This window comes from Phaseolus vulgaris, chromosome 6 (assembly GCF_051622355.1).
Source record: "Phaseolus vulgaris cultivar YP4 chromosome 6, ASM5162235v1, whole genome shotgun sequence".
NCBI lineage: Eukaryota > Viridiplantae > Streptophyta > Magnoliopsida > Fabales > Fabaceae > Phaseolus > Phaseolus vulgaris.
In genome coordinates, this window is record NC_143503.1 from 17,684,997 (window position 1) to 17,704,318 (window position 19,322).

Here is a 19,322-nt window from a genome sequence, read left to right on the forward strand (position 1 = left end):
AGCAAACAAAAGGAAGGTCTTATCCTTGTGTTGTTTCTTCAATGAGCCAAATGCTTGTTGATCAAGAAAACTTCTTTTCACTGTTTTGACCTTTTGCACAGCATTGATTCATCTTCAATGACTGCCCTTTTTCTTCAACAGCTTGATCAGAAGGCTCAAGTCTTCCTTTTCTCTTCATTTTTCCTGCATAAACAAATTCAAGTTGCAAGATTTGGTCCCCTTACAAATTTGGGTCCACTTGGCTTTTCTTTGCTGTTAGAATCATCACATCCCTTAGGAATCCATTTCATAAAACCTTTAGGAACATATATAATATTTTCTAATTTTGTAGAATCTAACATAGTGGCCTTTCTTCATGCAGTAAAAGCATGTAACAACCGGTTGTTTCGTCTTAACAATCGGTTGTTTTTCAGATTTTCTCAAAAAACTTTTTGAAAATCTATCTTGCTTGTTCTGTGGATTGAAGCCTAAACCAGCTTTTCCAAAAACACAGCTTTGAGATGCTAGGACATTCTCAAAGTTTGACTTTCCTTTTGAAAGCTTGTCCACAGTTTCAACAAGATAGTGAACCTTTTTCTCAAGATTTTCAAAATTTTTGCAATTGAGAGTATCACACTTGCAAGAGGCATTTTTGAAATCTTTTTCCAGTTTTTCAAAATCATTTTTTGCTTTTCTCAGTTCCTCTTCAAGTGATCTAACTTTCTTTTCAAGCCCATTGTTAAGATCTTTCAATCGATTGTTTGAAAGAACCAATCTATTAGCTTCATCATGTGTTTCTTGAAAAGCTTCAAGCAATTCACTATAGTTTTGTTCATTTAAGGAAGCACATGAACTTACCTCACTTGAACTGCATGAATCATCATCATCATCCTCAGCAACTAAGCATATGTTGACTTTTTCATCTTCACTTGATGAAGAACTTGATGATGACACTTCATTTTCATCCCAAGCTATGTAGGCTCTTTTTGTTTTGCCTTTCTTCTCCTTGTAGCTTGTCTTTTTCTCTTTACTCTTGTTGGGACAATCAGCCTTTATGTGACCTTGCTCACCACAACCAAAACAAGTATAGTTATTTGAATTAAATTCATTGGGTTTCTTGTTTCCATACCTATCCTTGTTGTTGTCTTTGTTGCGGCTTCTCTTGAGGAATTTGCTGAATTTTCTTGACAGCAAACTTAGATTTTCCTCATCACTATCATCACTTGAATCTTGCTTTCCCTTATGTTTGGATGCTTTCAAGGCTAAGCTCCTTGTGTGCTTATCTTCACTTTCTTGAACATTGAGTCTATTCATCTCTAGCTCATGTTCCCTAAGCTTTCCAAACAAAGAGGCAACACTTAATGATGTTAGATCTTTAGATTCGGAAATAGCAGTTACCTTTGGTTGCCAAGCTCTATCAAGACATTTCAAGATCTTGATGTTCAGCTCCTCTTTACCAAACGTCTTGTCAAGGCTCATAAGGTGATTGATGATGTGTGTAAACCTTTTCTGCACTTCAGCTATGGTTTCACCTTTCAGCATTCTAAACATCTCATACTCTTGGATGAGAGCATGCTTTCTAGCCCTTTTCACCTCATTTGTTCCTTCATGAGTGACTTCCAAAGTATCCCACATTTCCTTTGATGACTTGCATTGTGAGACCCTGAAAAACTCATCAGAATTTAAATCAGAGGTTATAATATTTTTGGCAATGCAATCGAATTTGGCCTTTCTACTTTCTGCTTCAGTCCATTGAGACCATGGCTTCTCAATGACAGAACCATCTTTTTCAAATGTTGGAATAAAAGGACCATTTTCAATTGCATCCCAAATTCCTTTGTCAAGAGATTCCATAAATATTTTCATTCTAACTTTCCAAAACTAGTAATTCAAACCACAAAACAAAGGTGGTCTGTTTATTGAGGCACCTTCCCCAAAAGGTAGTCTATCAGCCATTTTGAAAGATTTTTAGGATCAACTTGAATGACTTACAAGAACCAAGCTCTTGATGCCAATTGTTAGAAAAGATAGCTTTAAACTAGAGGGGGGGTGAATGGTTTAAAGGGGTTTTCGCAAACTTTTCACAGCTAGAATGAACTTATTTCAGAAACCAATTGATTCAGCAATTCAGTTAGCCAAAACAGCAAGCAAAACTATAATACCAGGAAAAACAATCGGTTGTTTCTTCGAAACAATCGGTTGTTTATACCAGCAAACAACAAACAAACTGAAATTAAAGAGTTAAGGATAGAAAGATTGTACACAGCTGTTTATACTGGTTCACTCCAACCCAGAGCTACATCCAGTCTTCTCAGAAACCCTGAGGAAATCCACTAAGCAACCACACCTTGATCACTTACAACAACAACCAAGAGAATGACCTTGAACACCTTAAGAAACACACTCTCCTTGGCCAACACTAAGATTGTTGATCTTGAACACCTCAAGAACACACAGCCAATCTCAGCAACACATACAAAACAGAATTGTTCAGCAGCTTACACAGATTACACTTGTTACAGATGAATATCTGAAATCAATACAAGAGAATCCTATTCAGCACTTTGATCAATCTCTCAACTCTTTTGCAATCTCAGAATATTTGAAAAACTCTTCTTCTATGAAAACTTTGTTTCAAGATTCTTAATATATCAAAACTGTTTTTCAGAATATATCTAAGAATATAGTTTGTTATCAAATCTTAACAAACTCTTAATTGCATTTAAAATAGATTGGTCAAAGCATTTAATGACTGGAGCTTATTCAGTTAAAGCATTTAAAGCTCAGTCAAAGAAAACAGTTTTTCTGTTATGGTTTTAAAACAAACAATCGATTGTTTCCTCGAATCAATCGGTTGTTTTGTTACTTAACAAAAACACCATTCAAAAACAGTTTTCAAACTTTCTCAAAACACCTAAGTGTAAACAATCGGTTGTTTCGACAAAACAATCGGTTGTTTCAACTTAGTTTGTAAAACATTTTGCTTTGTTAAAATTGAGATGCTAATTGCTTTGAGATTTAATCTAAGTGTTGATTACAACATAGAACTACCCCAGAACAAGACTAAAACAGCACAGCAGCATCAAGCAAAGCAGAGGCTTCATCATCCTTCAAAGGATTTGGATTCTTCAAAACATTGAACACCACTTGGTTCAACAATTGTTATGTGTTACTTTTCCTCTATACAATACCATTGTCTATATCATGCGTTTAGACTAATAAGCAAGGCTACATAGATCCTATCATCTTATATGATTCCAAACTTTCATAAGCAAGCTAATTAATTTCTCTTTTTATGATAATAATCCTTGTGTGATTCTAAAAAGCCATTATTAAATCTAACTATTTGACTTGCCTCTTCAAATAAATGCAATCTGTTATGAGCTTAAGTTTTACAAGAGTATTTTTTTAAAAAAATTATGACCCACTCCACTTTTCTTTGACGGTGTCATTTCAAGACTATGTATCAAATCACGATTACCCTACACACTTCAGTAGTCGCTTTAGCCACGTGGTACAGTGAAACCTCTATACACAGGTAAGCGCATGCTTGGTTGAACTTTTTTTTTCAGCCAAATCATTAAATTTTTTAATGCTTTCTTAAAAACAAATATTCACTGGAAGAAAAAACTATCACAAAAGTACTTTTACAATTATGTAATGCTAAATTGGTTTGGGAATAACTTAATCCCAGAAGCTAGCGTATAAAACCTAAACATGCAAACACACAATTATCCTAGGAAGAGAATTACAATAATAGAAATAGAAATGGGAATTATGGAAAGGGTTAGTTACCAATGGGAGATTGCAAAAAAGGAATTAAATTTGGGTAGATGATGAGAGGGATAAGATGAAACAGAGTGTGGTTTCACATGAAGATCAATAATTTGTAGCTTGACCATTTAAAGACGTAATTATAGAGATATAAGTTGGGGACCCACCCATGAGAAAAATAGTGTATGAGGCATGATATAGCATCCCTCTCACACCACCTGAGCCTGTATTTTCTGCTTATTAACCATCAATTACCATTATCATTATAATAATAAAAGTGCTCAAATTTAAGTTAATAATATATTATTACTATTAATTAGTATAAAGTTATGGCAAGAATAAATATTCGGGTTTTAATTATTATTTGTCATATATGTATGGTAAAAAGAACTACATGTATTATTATGTGCTTTCTTTAGTATATTTTAAGGGCGTGGTTAGTTTATGAATGAAAGTATGGTATGTGCACAGTGCATGGTTAGGATTCTCCATTGTCATCATGGTTGGTTCTTCAAACCACCAATTTTGTATTGGATGCTGTGGAAATTTGGCTTATGCATTATTTATAAAGTAATTTGCTTCAAGTTACTGTTTATAAAGTAGCTTTTTCTCTAAACAAAATTTCTGGGGAAGAGGTTCTTGTTAATAGAATCTTATGCTCGAAGGTTCTAGTAAAGAGACATAATAATAGTTATTAAAAAATAAAAATAGCCTACAAAATTAAACTCACCCAGAGGTTGACCTATTCACGGTTTTGGTATCTTATAAGTGAAAGAATTCACGATTTCTTTCATTTGTCTAGTGATAAATTCATTCTTGATCCAACATGTGTTTCATATTTTGGGAAAAATATCCTTACTATCAAGTTCATTACAAACTGAATTGTGATATGGTATGATAGTTTTGTTTTATAATTCTTATATATCACTACTCATAGAGTGATGTTATATTGGCTAATAATTTATTCACTACTATATACATATATTCTATGCAGAAAAATGGATCAAAATTGGATGTATGAACGACTTGATCCTTCAAGGAGACTTAGCAAACAATTCATTACTGGAGTGAGTGAATTTGTTTCAAAGGCAATGGATCAAACTTTTTATACTTTAGAAGGAGGGATAAGGTGTCCTTGCATAAAGTGTGTCTGTGAGAAAATTATTCCACCATCACATGTGAGGGCTCATTTGCTACGATATGGTTTTAAACCTAACTACACAGTTTGGGTTCAACATGGAGAAGAGATGTTTGTTGATCAAGAGTAATCAAGAGCTTTGAAGAATCCAAATCCAAGGTGTTTGATGAAAGGCTGATGTTGTTGTTGTGTGGGGGTGGGATCTGGGTAGATTAAAGTGTGATCCACTCTTTTGTTGAATCTAAAACTGATGTTAATTGAAACCTTTTTTAAATTAGATGTTTTTTCAACTAAGTGAAAAACAACTTGTTATTTTGTCGAATCAACTTGTTGTTTTGCTCTTAGGGGTTTTGAAAAAGGTTAAAAGTTGTTTGACTTGGTTGACTTAACTGTCAAACCAAATCAATCGGTTGTTTCATGTTTTCAACCGATTGTTTCTTTAAAAATCCTAACAGAATTCAGTTTTGAATAGTGAATCTGTCTTAAATGATTTCTAACTAATACTCTTCTTCATTAAATGTTTTTAACCAATCTTTGGAAATATAAATAGTTTGTTATATGTTTCTGAAAAGTAAGAAATAGTTTTGAGAAATTCAGTTTGACAAATTTGATCTCAAGTTTTCAAGATTCACATCAAGCTTTGGATTTTCAAGTGAGAGTGAAATAGGATTGCAATTTTATTCTTTTCAGTTGTACTTTGATCAGGTGTAATCCTTTTCTCAATCTTCTGTATTTCTATTGTTGTATTTCCAAGGAGTGTTGTGTGTTCTTGAGGTGTTCAAGATCAATACTCTTGGTGTTGTTTGCCAAAGGAAGTGTGTTTCTTGAGGGGTTCAAGGTCACTACTTTGGTGTGTGGTGTTTGTAATCTAGTTTGATTGCTTAGTGGATTACCCAGTGGTTTCTGGGAACTGGATGTAGCTCTTGTTGTAAGAGTGAACCAGTATAAACTGCTTGTGTGCATTTCTCTTTCTCTGATTTCTTTTAAATTCTGTTTTTAAGTTGTTTATAATTTTACTAGTATAAACAACTGATTGAATCGAAGAAACAACCGATTGTTTTTCTGTGTTTCTCTTTAAAACAGATTGTGTTCTTTGCTAACTTTATTCCTCTTCTGGATTTCTTCACTGAGTTTCATTAAACCTTCAAAAGTTTTCGAAAATATCTTATAAACAATTCACCCCCCCCCCCCCCCACCCCACCCCCCCCCCCTCTTGTTTAAGGCCATATATTTTAACAATGTCAAGTGAGGACAATGTTGGTTATGCATCCAGTAGCCATGGAAGAATGAAACTTGTTGATAACATTGGTTCAATGGCATAACAAGTCGCTATAGTCACATGAAAAACGACGATGAATATGTAGAAGAGTCATCTAATGCAAAAGCCCAAAGGTTTTATGATATGTTAGCAGCTGCAAATGAACCCATTTATGATGGTGCTACCGAGTCAAAATTATCAATAGCCATCAGACTACTAGCAGCTAGAACGAATTGGCATACACCTGAAAAATGTTTAGACCATTTCATAAAATTGTTAGTTGATGTAGCTCCCAAAGATAATTTCATACCAAAGAACTACTACGAAGCTAAAAAAATTGTGTCAAGTCTTGGATTGAAAGCCCAAAAAATTGATTGTTGTGAAGCTGGATGCATGTTATATTACAAGGAAGACAACCATTTAACTGAATGCAAATTTTGTCATCTTCCTCAGTATTTTCCTCCTAAAGGTAAGAAGGGAAGATACAAACAAATTCCAAGGAAGAGAATGCTTTATTTGCCAATCATCCCAAGATTACAAAGACTGTATGCATCAGTAAAATCTGCTAATCAAATGAGATGGCATTTTGAAAACAAAAAAGAAGATGGCATACTGTGACATCCATGTGATGGGGAAGCTTGGAAGCACTTTGATAAGATATATCTGAATGTTGTTGTTGACCCACGACATGTGAGACTTGGTTTATGTTCTGATGGGTGCACTCCTTATGTCCAAGCTTCAACATCCCCATATTCTTGTTGGCCTGTATTTCTTACTCCTTATAATTTGCCCCCTGAAATGTGTATGACCAAACCATATATGTTTCTAACTTGTCTCATACCTGAACCAAGTAACCCAACTAAAAAAATATATGTCTACTTGCAACCTCTTATTGATGATCTTAACCACTTGTGGAATGAAGGTGTAATGACATATGACATCTCTACAAGAGAAAACTTTGTCATGCGAGCTTGCTTGATGTGGACAATCAATGATTTTTCAGCTTATGGCATGTTGTCAGTGTTGGGTTTAATAGTGCCAAAGTTCAAGAGGGGGGGTGAATTGACCTTTTAAAACTTTCTCGCAGAAACAGTGTTTAACACAGTTTTACAGAAAATAAATCGATTTATGTGAAAATGAACAGATTTATTTCAGCACTGTTTTTGTTTGAAAAGCTTTTAATACAGCAAGGTTAATCACAAGATCATGCAGATAGATTTTCCAGATGCACACACACAGATATCAGAATGAAAAACAGTGAAACACAAAACAGCAAACTTTAATTTCAAGCAAATGATTAAGGTTCAATTGATAGCATGCTAATTAATTGAGTGACCTTTGCAAACAACCTGTTCCAGTGGCTTTTAACAGACTATGAGTGTTCTTCTTGATGTCAAGCAATTTTCCAGAAATTAAGAACAATGAATCACAGAACAGCAAGCTTCAACTTTCAGCAATTGTTTAAGGTTCAATTAATTGCTTTAACAGTTTCTTGAGCAGTCTATCACAGTCAATGTGTTCCAATGGCTTTTAGCAGATTATATATGTTCTTATCAGATTCAAACAGCTTTTTCAGAAATCAAGAACAGTATGCACAGTGCCCAGAAAGAACAGATTTATTTTCAATTGAACAGATTTATTTCTTTGCTGTTTTACCAATTATGCAGAAACGAAATTGCAGAGAGTGAGAGAGAATGAACACAAGCAGTTATATTGGTTCACTCAACCTGAGCTACATCCAGTCTTCACCAACAACAGGTGGAAATCACTAAAACACAGTACAATCAAGTACACTTCCCACTGTTCTTGAAACCTACAAGAACTTAGGTACTCTTGCTGAAAAAACCTATTTCAGCACACACACACCCACTCTCCAAGAACACCTATCAAGAAGAGGGTTCAACCAAACTATTACAAGTAATAAGAAGTGAAACGACTACACCTGATTGAGGTAACAAAGATCAGCCTTAAACCAGTAGGCAAGATTGCTAGAACAGTAGCTGCACCTCACACCAAGCTTTTGGAACCAAACCAAGAACAAGCACTTTGTGATTTTCGAAATCTTTGAAGAACAAATGCTAATCCTTTGTAAACTTTTGATTCTCTGCTGTAAAAACTTGTTTTTTCAAATGTATGAACTGTTGAATTGATATTAAACTCAGAAACAAGTTTGCATTTTATACAAATCCCCATAGCTAACCTCATAGCTTTGTTGCTTTAAGTACCTGCACTGCACCAGATTTTAAACCAGAAAAAAACAGCAACATTGCATAACGTGCAGAATTGGTTTAAAGGTGCAGAATTAACTCCCTGTTTCAGCTAGCTTCACCTAGCATGGTGAGCTATTTTTCTCCCCCTTTGGATTCATCAAACAGCATATAAGCATAGGGAATATAGGGATATGAAGCAGAAACCATAATCATAATAGTTCAGAAACAAAAAAAAAAAAAAAAAAAAAAAAAAAAAAAAAACCAAATTGTTCAACATTACAGAAACTTTAAAACTGATAAAGAAAGCATTAAAAGCAGAAAACTACTGATCCTTGTAGTAAAGCTCTGCAAGTTGTGCCTGAACCCCTTCAATCTGATCATCAAGGTGTTGGAACCTTGCATGAGTAGTCTCAAAATGTGCCCTTTGTTCTGCAGACATTACATCAAGACGATACAGCACTTGCCTCTCAAACATAGACATTGGTTCTCCACGGTATTCTGGAGCTTGATAGGCAACTATGGCATTTGCAGCAACTTCCTCATGTTCAGATTGGGTAGCAGGTGAGTCATCATCCATAGGAATAGCTTCATCCTCATCCTCATGTTCTGCTTGAGGGTCCTTCTCCTTGAGAACCATCCACTTGTCTTCAATTTTGTGAAAACCCATTTTGGTGAGAGTTGAAGTATCAATCTCACTCACAGCTTTGATAGGGTCATTTCTCTCATTTGTAACATCAACACCAAAGTAATCAATTAATTTGGAAACAAGAATAGCATAGGGAAATCTGTAATCAGCCAACCTTTTTGACTTGAGCATGTGTTCATTGACAATGAACACCCAGTTTACCTTAATCTGGTTCATGATGCAATATAGCAGAATGAGATCCTCTTCATGTAAGACAGCATGGTTTGTCCCTCTTGGAATCAGTTGCCATGCTATGATGTATGCAACTAGACGTGGAGTGAGGTTCAAATGCCCAGCATGAAACCTGTTTATACTCTCTGTAGGATTCCTCATGCAACTCTTATAATATTGCAGCTTGTTGAATTCTGAAATTTCACTGGTATTTCCTTTGCCTACTTTCAATCCAGCATATTTTATTCCAGCAACAGAGTTCCACACCTCACTTGTGATCTTCATCTTAGTTCCTTTCACATAAGAGACAACATTCTTCCCATCCAATGTGAGGTTAGTATAAAACACCTTAACCAAGTCAGGATAAACATTACCCGTTAATTCCAGCATCTTTTTCAGTTTCTGGTGCTTCAACACAACCCTTGTTTCTACCAATTTTTCAGATTTCAGCCAGTTGAAATCCAGCACCTTGGGTATGTTGATCTGCTTCCTGCTTGTTTCATGAATGTAGGTATTGATGCCTTCTTCATTTCCAGCGAACCATCCTTCTAACACACCTTGAGACGTGGTTTGCTTTCCCTTGCTTTTCTGTTTTTGTCTTGAAGACGAAGCCATGTTTGAACCTGAATTCTTTTCTTGATTTCAAATGGTGAGAATAGAAAGAGAATGGCCAATGTGGGTAGCAAGTATTCACACAGATTTATAGCAGAATAAATGGATTGATATGGCAGTTATGAGTGGATATGCATGAAGATATTATGCTCTGAATTTGTGCAGAGAATCTTTGAAAATATGAACCAAATATTTAGGGTCACGATGCATACACTCAAATTCTTATTGAGCACCCAAACCATCAAATCGGTTACATAACCATGACCAAAACCGTCAAAGGTACAGAGGTTAATGCCCACTAAGTCAGTCAAGCAGTCAAAGATCAGAAATTCTCTTTCCTAGTCATCAATGCATATCAGTGCAGAAAATAAACACATTTAATTGCGAATAAACAGATTTAATTTTTTACTGCTAGGCACAATTGACATTTATAATACCCAATTCATTAAGCAGAAAATTAAACCTATCTTTGGCTAATGGTTTTGTGAACAAATCTGCAAGCTGTAAATCAGTACCAATGAACTTAATATCACATGTTCCATTAGATATGTGTTCCCTTAGAAAATGATGCCTTATTTCAATGTGTTTGGTTCTTGAATGCATGACAGGATTTTTGGTTAAGTTGATTGCACTTGTATTGTCACACAGCAGAGGTATATGGTTAAGTAAGATACCAAAATCATTCAATTGTTGTCTTAGCCATATAGTTTGAGCACAGCAACTCCCTGCTGCAATGTATTCTGCTTCAGCAGTGGAAAGAGCTACACAAGCCTGCTTTTTGCATTGCCATGAGATCAAGCTTGATCCTAGTAAATGACAGGTTCCACTTGTGCTCTTTCTATCAATTTTGCAACCTGCAAAATCTGAATCAGAATAACCAGTTAAGCTTAATGAAATATTACCTGGATACCACAAGCCAACTTCTTTAGTTCCTTGCAAATACTTCAAAATCCGTTTGACAGCATTGTAGTGTGATTCTTTAGGAGCAGATTGAAACCTTGCACACATGCACACTGCAAACATTATATCTGGCCTGCTGGCAGTGAGATACAGTAGTGATCCTATGAGTCCTCTGTATTTGGTTTCATCAACAGAAATTCCAGCTTCATCATGATCCAAATGACAGCTTGTTGAGAAGGGTGTGCTGATTGGTTTACACTTGTCCATTTCAAATTTCTTCAGCAAATCCTTGCAATACTTAGCTTGACTTAGGAAAATGCCATCCTTGATTTGTTTGACCTGCAAGCCTAGAAAATAGTTCAACTCACCCATCATTGACATTTCAAACTCACTCTTCATGACTTTCACGAAAGCTTCACACAATTCTCCATTGTTTGATCCAAAAATGATGTCATCCACATATACTTGGACTAGAATTGAGTCATCTCCTTTCTTCTTAATGAACAAGGTCTTATCTGATGTGCCTCTGTCATAGCCTTGTGAGGTGAGAAAATCACTTAGCCTCTCATACCATTGCCTAGGAGCTTGCTTGAGTCCATAGAGAGCCTTTTGGAGTTTGAACACATATTCTGGATGTTGATGGTCTTCAAAACCTGGTGGTTGTGAAACAAATACCTCTTCATTTATATAGCCATTTAGAAAGGCACTTTTCACATCCATTTGAAATAGCTTGAACCCTTTGATGCAGGAGAAGGCAAGCAGCAGTCTAACAGCTTCTAACCGAGCCACTGGTGCATAGGTCTCATCATAGTCTATTCCTTCTTCTTGATTGTACCCTTTAGCTACAAGCCTAGCCTTGTTTCTGGTGATCACTCCATGCTCATCCATCTTGTTTCTAAATACCCATTTTGTTCCAATTACATTCATCTCTGGTATTCTAGGAACAAGAGTCCAGACCTCATTAAGAGCAAACTGATTTAGTTCCTCTTGCATAGCTAAAATCCAGTTGCTGTCCTTGAGAGCTTCTTTCAAATTCTTGGGTTCAACTTGAGATACAAAGGCCATTGCTTCACAGAAATTGTTCAAGGATTTTCTAGTTGACACTCCTTTCTCAATGTTTCCAATGACATTATCAAGTGTTAAATCTCTTGGGGTTTTCCACTCTTTTGGCAAACCTGCAGCTGCAGTAGATTCTTGTATAGCATGTGTATCAGCAGTATCAAAATGAATCGATTCATTTTGATTTAAAACAGATTTAAATTCATTACTGTCAGGTTCATCAGCAGCAGTTTTAGATACACTATGATCAGTTTCATCAAAAACAACATGCATTGATTCTTCTACTATAAGCAACCTTTTATTGAAGACTCTATATGCATGACCATTCAAAGCATAACCAATGTGCACACCTTCATCAGATTTAGCATCAAACTTACCAAGATTTTCTTTGCCATTATTCAATACAAAACATTTACACCCAAATACTCTAAGGTGACTCACACTAGATTTTCTGCCCTTATACAATTCATATGGGGTTTTCTTAAGAATTGGTCTTATTAAGGTCCTATTTAAGACATAACCTGCAGTATAAACAGCATCAGCCCAAAAATACTTAGGAAGCTTAGATTCATTTAACATAGTTCTAGCTAGTTCCTCTAGTGATCTATTTTTCCTTTCAACTACACCATTTTGTTGGGGTGTCCTAGGGGCTGAAAAGGTATGAGCTATCCCATGCTTCTCACAAAACCTCTCAAACTTAGCATTTTGAAACTCTCCCCCATGATCACTTCGAATTGATTTGATGCAGCAACCATTTTCATTTTGCAGAATTTTTGCTAATTTCTTAAAGGCAGAATAAGCATCATGTTTATGTGCAAGAAATAGAGTCCATGTAAATCTAGAGTAATCATCCACAACAACTAAAGCATACAAATTTCCAGCCAAGCTAGCAACTCTAGATGGACCAAATAAGTCCATATGTAACACATCCAATGGATTTTTGGTAGAGACAATATCTTTTAACTTGAAAGAGGATTTGATTTGTTTACCTTTCACACAAGCATCACAAAGCCTGTTGTCCTGAAATTTAATGTTAGGCAAACCAGAAACTAAATCTTTAGATTTCAATTTATTCAAGTGATTTGTGTGTATGTGAGCTAACCTCCTGTGCCACAACCAAGACTCATCACTTCTGGACAGCAAACACTCATTTGAAGAGTTAGTTTCCATGATATTCAACAGATAAATGTTATTCACTCTCTTACCAGTAAACAGTACCTTACTAGATGAATTACTTGAGATTGTGCAGCAATTTGACTCAAAATTCACTTTGTATCCTTTGTCACAAAGCTGACTTATGCTGAGAAGACTATGCTTAAGTCCTTCTACATACAGCACATTCTCAATGGTTGTTGAGTTCCCTGTTCCAACAGTTCCCCTGTCCAAAATTCTCCCTCGGTTATTATCACCATAGGTTACATGTCCTTCTGCTTTGAGCTTTAAGCTGGTGAACTTTGTAAGATCTCCAGTCATATGCTTGGAACAGCCACTGTCCAAGTACCACTGGTTTTTCTTGCTACCAATCTGCAAAACAGAAAAAAAATATACAAATGGTACCCTTTTCAGTATAGGGTCCATCACAGATTAAAACCTTCTCTTTGGTAGCCATTTTGCTAAGTTCTTAGGCACAAGATGCTTTCTAGCAATGCAAGATCTAGATGTATGACCAGATTTCATGCAGTAAAAACAGGTTACATGAGATGCCTTTTTGCCACTTTTAAAAGCTGAAAAAACTGATTTTGCTGGAACAAAAAAACTTGAAAGCTTTTTGACATTGGTTGTATTTCCAGGGGTATAAACAAGTCCATTCTTATTGAAAACTGCATTCTGTGATCCAAGGAGAGACTCAAGGTTTTCTCTTCCCTTGGTGAAATTGGAAAGGGTTTTCAGCAAATATTCCACTTGTTTTTCCAATCTTTTGCAGTTTTCACAGTTTTTAATAGAAGCATGCAAGCAAGTCAGTTCAAGGCTTACCAAATCTGTTTTGGCCTTATGCAATTCTTCCTCAAGTATTTTTACTTTAGGTGCAAGCACATTATTTACCTTTTGCAGCTTATTACATATTACAGCTAGCCTATTGGCTTCATCATGTGTTTCCTTGAAGGCAGCAAGCAAATCATCATAGTTATCAGAATCAGCAGAAAAATTACTTACTGATTCAGAGCTTGACTCCTCATCCTTCATCATGAAACACAAATTGTTCTCCTCATCTTCTGTTGAAGAGCTGCTGGTTGAGGATACTTCATTTTCCTCCCATGAGATGTAGGCTCTTCTTCCTTTGTTCCTTTCAAATTTCTTGCTGGCAGATTTGTCCTTAGTTTGATTGTCTGGACAATCTGTTTTGATATGCCCTGTTTTGCCACATCCAAAGCAAGTATATTTAGAGGAATTTGAATCATTGGGTTTAGGATACCTTCTTTTCTGCTGGTTCCTATTTTTGCTTTTCTTCCTCAGGAATTTGCTGAATCTTTTTGTAAGAAGGTTGATTGTATCATCATCTTCAGCATCTTCTTTTTCTTCCTTGATCTCATCCAATTCAGTTGCTTTCAGTGCAAGACCTTTGGGTTTTCTCTCTGTTGTTTCCTGCTCTTTAAGTCTTTTAAGCTCTAGCTCATGCTCCATCAGCTTTCCAAACAGTGCAGCAGTTCCCAATTTTGACAGATCACGGCTTTCAGAGATAGCTGTCACCTTTGGTTGCCAGCTTCTGTCGAGGCACTTCAATATCTTTATGTTGAGCTCCTCTCTGTCAAATTCTTTTCCCAAGCCAGTGAGGTGATTCACAATATGGGTGAATCTTTTCTGCACATCAGCAATGCTCTCTTCGGGTTGCATTCTGAACAGCTCATATTCTTGAATGAGTGCATGTTTCCTTGACCTTTTCACATCTTCAGTCCCCTCATGAGTCACTTCTAAGACTTCCCACATCTCCTTAGCTGACTTACATTGAGATATCCTGAAGAACTCGTCCATTGTCAATGCAGAGGTTATGATGTTCTTGGCCACAAGATCATGTTGAGCCTTCCTCCTTTCAGTCTCATTCCATTCTGATCTTGGCTTTTCCACTTGTTCATCCTTGACAATCTGCATTGGCACATAAGGTCCATTGACCACAACTTCCCAAATTAATGCATCAATGGATTCCATAAAAATTCTCATTCTAACTTTCCAAAATGCATAATTCATTCCATTAAACATAGGTGGTCTATTTACAGCAGAACCTTCAGCAAAAAGCACATTAAACTCAGACATTATTACAAACAAACTTGATTAAACTACAAGTCCTAGCTCTTGATACCAATTGTTGGGTTTAATAGTGCCAAAGTTCAAGAGGGGGGGTGAATTGACCTTTTAAAACTTTCTCGCAGAAACAGTGTTTAACACAGTTTTACAGAAAATAAATCGATTTATGTGAAAATGAACAGATTTATTTCAGCACTGTTTTTGTTTGAAAAGCTTTTAATACAGCAAGGTTAATCACAAGATCATGCAGATAGATTTTCCAGATGCACACACACAGATATCAGAATGAAAAACAGTGAAACACAAAACAGCAAACTTTAATTTCAAGCAAATGATTAAGGTTCAATTGATAGCATGCTAATTAATTGAGTGACCTTTGCAAACAACCTGTTCCAGTGGCTTTTAACAGACTATGAGTGTTCTTCTTGATGTCAAGCAATTTTCCAGAAATTAAGAACAATGAATCACAGAACAGCAAGCTTCAACTTTCAGCAATTGTTTAAGGTTCAATTAATTGCTTTAACAGTTTCTTGAGCAGTCTATCACAGTCAATGTGTTCCAATGGCTTTTAGCAGATTATATATGTTCTTATCAGATTCAAACAGCTTTTTCAGAAATCAAGAACAGTATGCACAGTGCCCAGAAAGAACAGATTTATTTTCAATTGAACAGATTTATTTCTTTGCTGTTTTACCAATTATGCAGAAACGAAATTGCAGAGAGTGAGAGAGAATGAACACAAGCAGTTATATTGGTTCACTCAACCTGAGCTACATCCAGTCTTCACCAACAACAGGTGGAAATCACTAAAACACAGTACAATCAAGTACACTTCCCACTGTTCTTGAAACCTACAAGAACTTAGGTACTCTTGCTGAAAAAACCTATTTCAGCACACACACACCCACTCTCCAAGAACACCTATCAAGAAGAGGGTTCAACCAAACTATTACAAGTAATAAGAAGTGAAACGACTACACCTGATTGAGGTAACAAAGATCAGCCTTAAACCAGTAGGCAAGATTGCTAGAACAGTAGCTGCACCTCACACCAAGCTTTTGGAACCAAACCAAGAACAAGCACTTTGTGATTTTCGAAATCTTTGAAGAACAAATGCTAATCCTTTGTAAACTTTTGATTCTCTGCTGTAAAAACTTGTTTTTGCAAATGTATGAACTGTTGAATTGATATTAAACTCAGAAACAAGTTTGCATTTTATAGAAAGCCAGCTTATAACAGAATTTTGAAAAACAGTTAAAGCTATTATAAAATGAACAGATTGAAAATAAAATGAACTGATTTATTTTCAAAAAACAGTTAGAGAATTTGTTAAGTGAGGAGACTTAGTCAACCATTCTGGTGCTGAGATAAAACTGAAAAACGTTTAAGCTTGACATGGCACCAGAGACAAAAAGAATCTATTCATTTACAGATGAACAGATTTATTTTTCAAAACGAAAACAGAGAAAGTTTAACAATTTAAAACTCAGTCGTTTTGAAAAGAAGAAGACTTAGTCAAAATACCTGATGCACAAAACCTAATTTTTACAAGACTTTAGCCAAGGCATCAGTGAAGAGAATGAATCTGTTTATTTAGAAAAGAACAGATTTATTTTTATGCAGTAAACGTGTTTTTGTGTAAAACATGTGAAAAACAGTTTAAGAAAACTTATGCTTGTTCTTATCACATGGCCAGTGGTTATGAGGTGAGTTACTCAGCAAAAAGCCACTCTTAGACAACCTCTAAGCACTAGCTAAGACATACTTAAAGCAAAGCAAAAATACACATGAAAAGTACATAAAGGTCTTCATCAAACACAACATATAGGTCTTCATCAAACACAATCTTGAAGGGGCAGCAACCATCTTCAACAGTCAGGATGGGGAACTAAAGGGAAATTAGCATGTCCTCGTTGTATGGAGAACACGAAAGCTTTTACATTACCACATGGTGGTAAAAGTAGTTGGTTTGACTGTCATCGTCGATTCTTGCCTACTGATCATCCATTTAGGAGAAGCAAAAGGAGATTTACGAAAAATAGGACTAAGTCGAATGGGCCTCCTAATTTCCTAAATGGAGAGCAATTGTGGGAATTTATTCAAGACTTTCCAAAGGTGAATGATGGTCTATTTGATACCTTATTAGGGTATGAACAATATCATAATTGGACAAAAAGATCAATCTTTTGGGATCTACCATATTGGAAACACAATTTGCTAAGACACAATCTTGATGTCATGCACATTGAAAAAAAAAATGATAATGTCTTCAATATTGTGATGGATGTCAAGGATAAAACAAAGGACAATCACAAGGCAAGAATGGATGTTGCTGAATTTTGTGGACATGTTGGAATTGGTTCAGTTACGAAATGGGAAGTTAGGAAAGCCAAAGGCAAACTACACTTTCACAAAAAAAAGATGCAAAATCAATTTATAAATGGATTACAAAGTTAAAAATACCTGATGGATATGCCTCTAACATTGTCAGGTGTGCAGACATTGATAAAGAGAGTATGCATAGTACGAAAAGTCATGATTGTCATGTCTTCATGGAGTGTTTACTACCAATTGCATTTCGTTCATTACCAGAATTTGTTTGGAATGCAATAGCTGAAATAAGTCGATTTTTCATATATTTATGTTGTAACTCTTTAAGGATGGATGATTTATATCGAATGAAAGCGAATATATCTATCATTATATGTAAATTGGAAAGAATCTTCCCGTCAGGTTTCTTTGATTCAATGGAACACCTGGTTATTCATCTTCCTACTGAGGCAATACTTGGTGGTTCTGTCCAATACAGATGGATGTATCCATTTGAAAGGTAATCACCAAATCCTCAGTTTTATTGTTCATAATTATTGTTCAATACTTAAAACTTGACATGTGGTGTAGGTTGATGAGAGATGCAAAATGATCAGTGGCTAATTTAGCAAGGGTAGAAGGTTCAATATGTGCATTCCACTTACACCGTGAAATAACTTATTTTTTTTCTCATTATTTCCAACATGTAAGCTTGTTGTCAAATACAAGTTTGAGAAATGATCCTCGGACTAGTTCAAATGAGGGAGTTGAATCAACATTGTTCGTTCTCAACAAATGTGGTCGTCCTAGTGGATCATGCAAAGAATATTGGCTAAATGATGATGAATATCATTCTGCCCATGTATATATCCTCATCAATTGCAATGAAGTTAAACCAATACTTGAGTATGTTAACAACAACACAATTTGTATTGATTATGTTTAAATTGAAGTTTATGATTGATTACTTATTTATTTCAAGATTGTTTTACAAGTTAACAACAACAACGAAGAGGGATATTGAACCTAGTAGTTGTAGCTCTACAAGTCTGTAATTGGACTGAGAGATATCACAATTCAGTTTGAAAAGACCATTTTGAGGTAAACTCCACTTTGTTCCAAGAGACACACTTTAGAAATAATATTGTGAGAGTGTATTGCTAACACTGCCTTAGATTCCAATTTGTTGTTTTGTTTGCATTTCCAAATCATTTATTAAACTAAATGCAGGTTTCAAAGGAGATTAAGTATGCTGACAAGCAGTCAATTCTACCTTGGGGACCAAGGTTTGGTGTTGCTTCTTATGATTAGTGACAATGCAGTTTTGTTGTTGTATATTGTTATGGCTACTGTTAGTTTACTTTAATGGATGATTTAAGATTTAACTTCTCTAGGTTGACATGTTTCCTATCTAGTAATCAAAGTCGGGATGTTTATAGGTTGCTTTACCGTATGGCAGTTATCTCCCCATTATAAAATGATCAGAAAGTATAAGTTTCTGCCAGTTGGAACCTTATATAGCTCAACTTTTGTGTCATCAAGTTACTATTTTTTAAAGTGTGTTTTACGTTTTTCTTGGTATTTTGAAGAGTGTGAAGGTAAGCTTGTCTTGGTATCTACCAATTATGCACCATTTTATTGTTCCTCATTTTTCATAAAATATTTATAGCTCAACCTTAGTAATTAATTAAAGTAACTTTAGTTCAATTTCAATCAAAAATCACCGTTATCACATTTCTACCTTTGTATTTTGGTGCATGCAATTGGTTTAACTACTAAGTTCAAAGTGCAAACAAAGCAAAATGTCTTGCCAAGTTAATTAGAATTGGACAATATATGAAAATACTACTATCTATTGGTTGGGGCAACCCACTTATCCTAATTAATATATGTTTTTCCTTGATGGATCAGTTGCATTGGGCAGTTGTCTTTTCTAAAATAGATCTGCGCTCAGGTTATCACCAAATTTCAGTGAAAGCGGAAGAT

General features: G+C 35.5%; 1 pseudogene; it reads left to right on the forward strand.

Annotated features, from left to right (window-relative positions):
- Positions 1-4,742: 4,742 nt before the first annotated feature.
- On the forward strand, positions 4,743-18,282 carry LOC150027229 (uncharacterized; annotated as a pseudogene).
- The last annotated feature ends 1,040 nt before the right edge of the window (positions 18,283-19,322 follow it).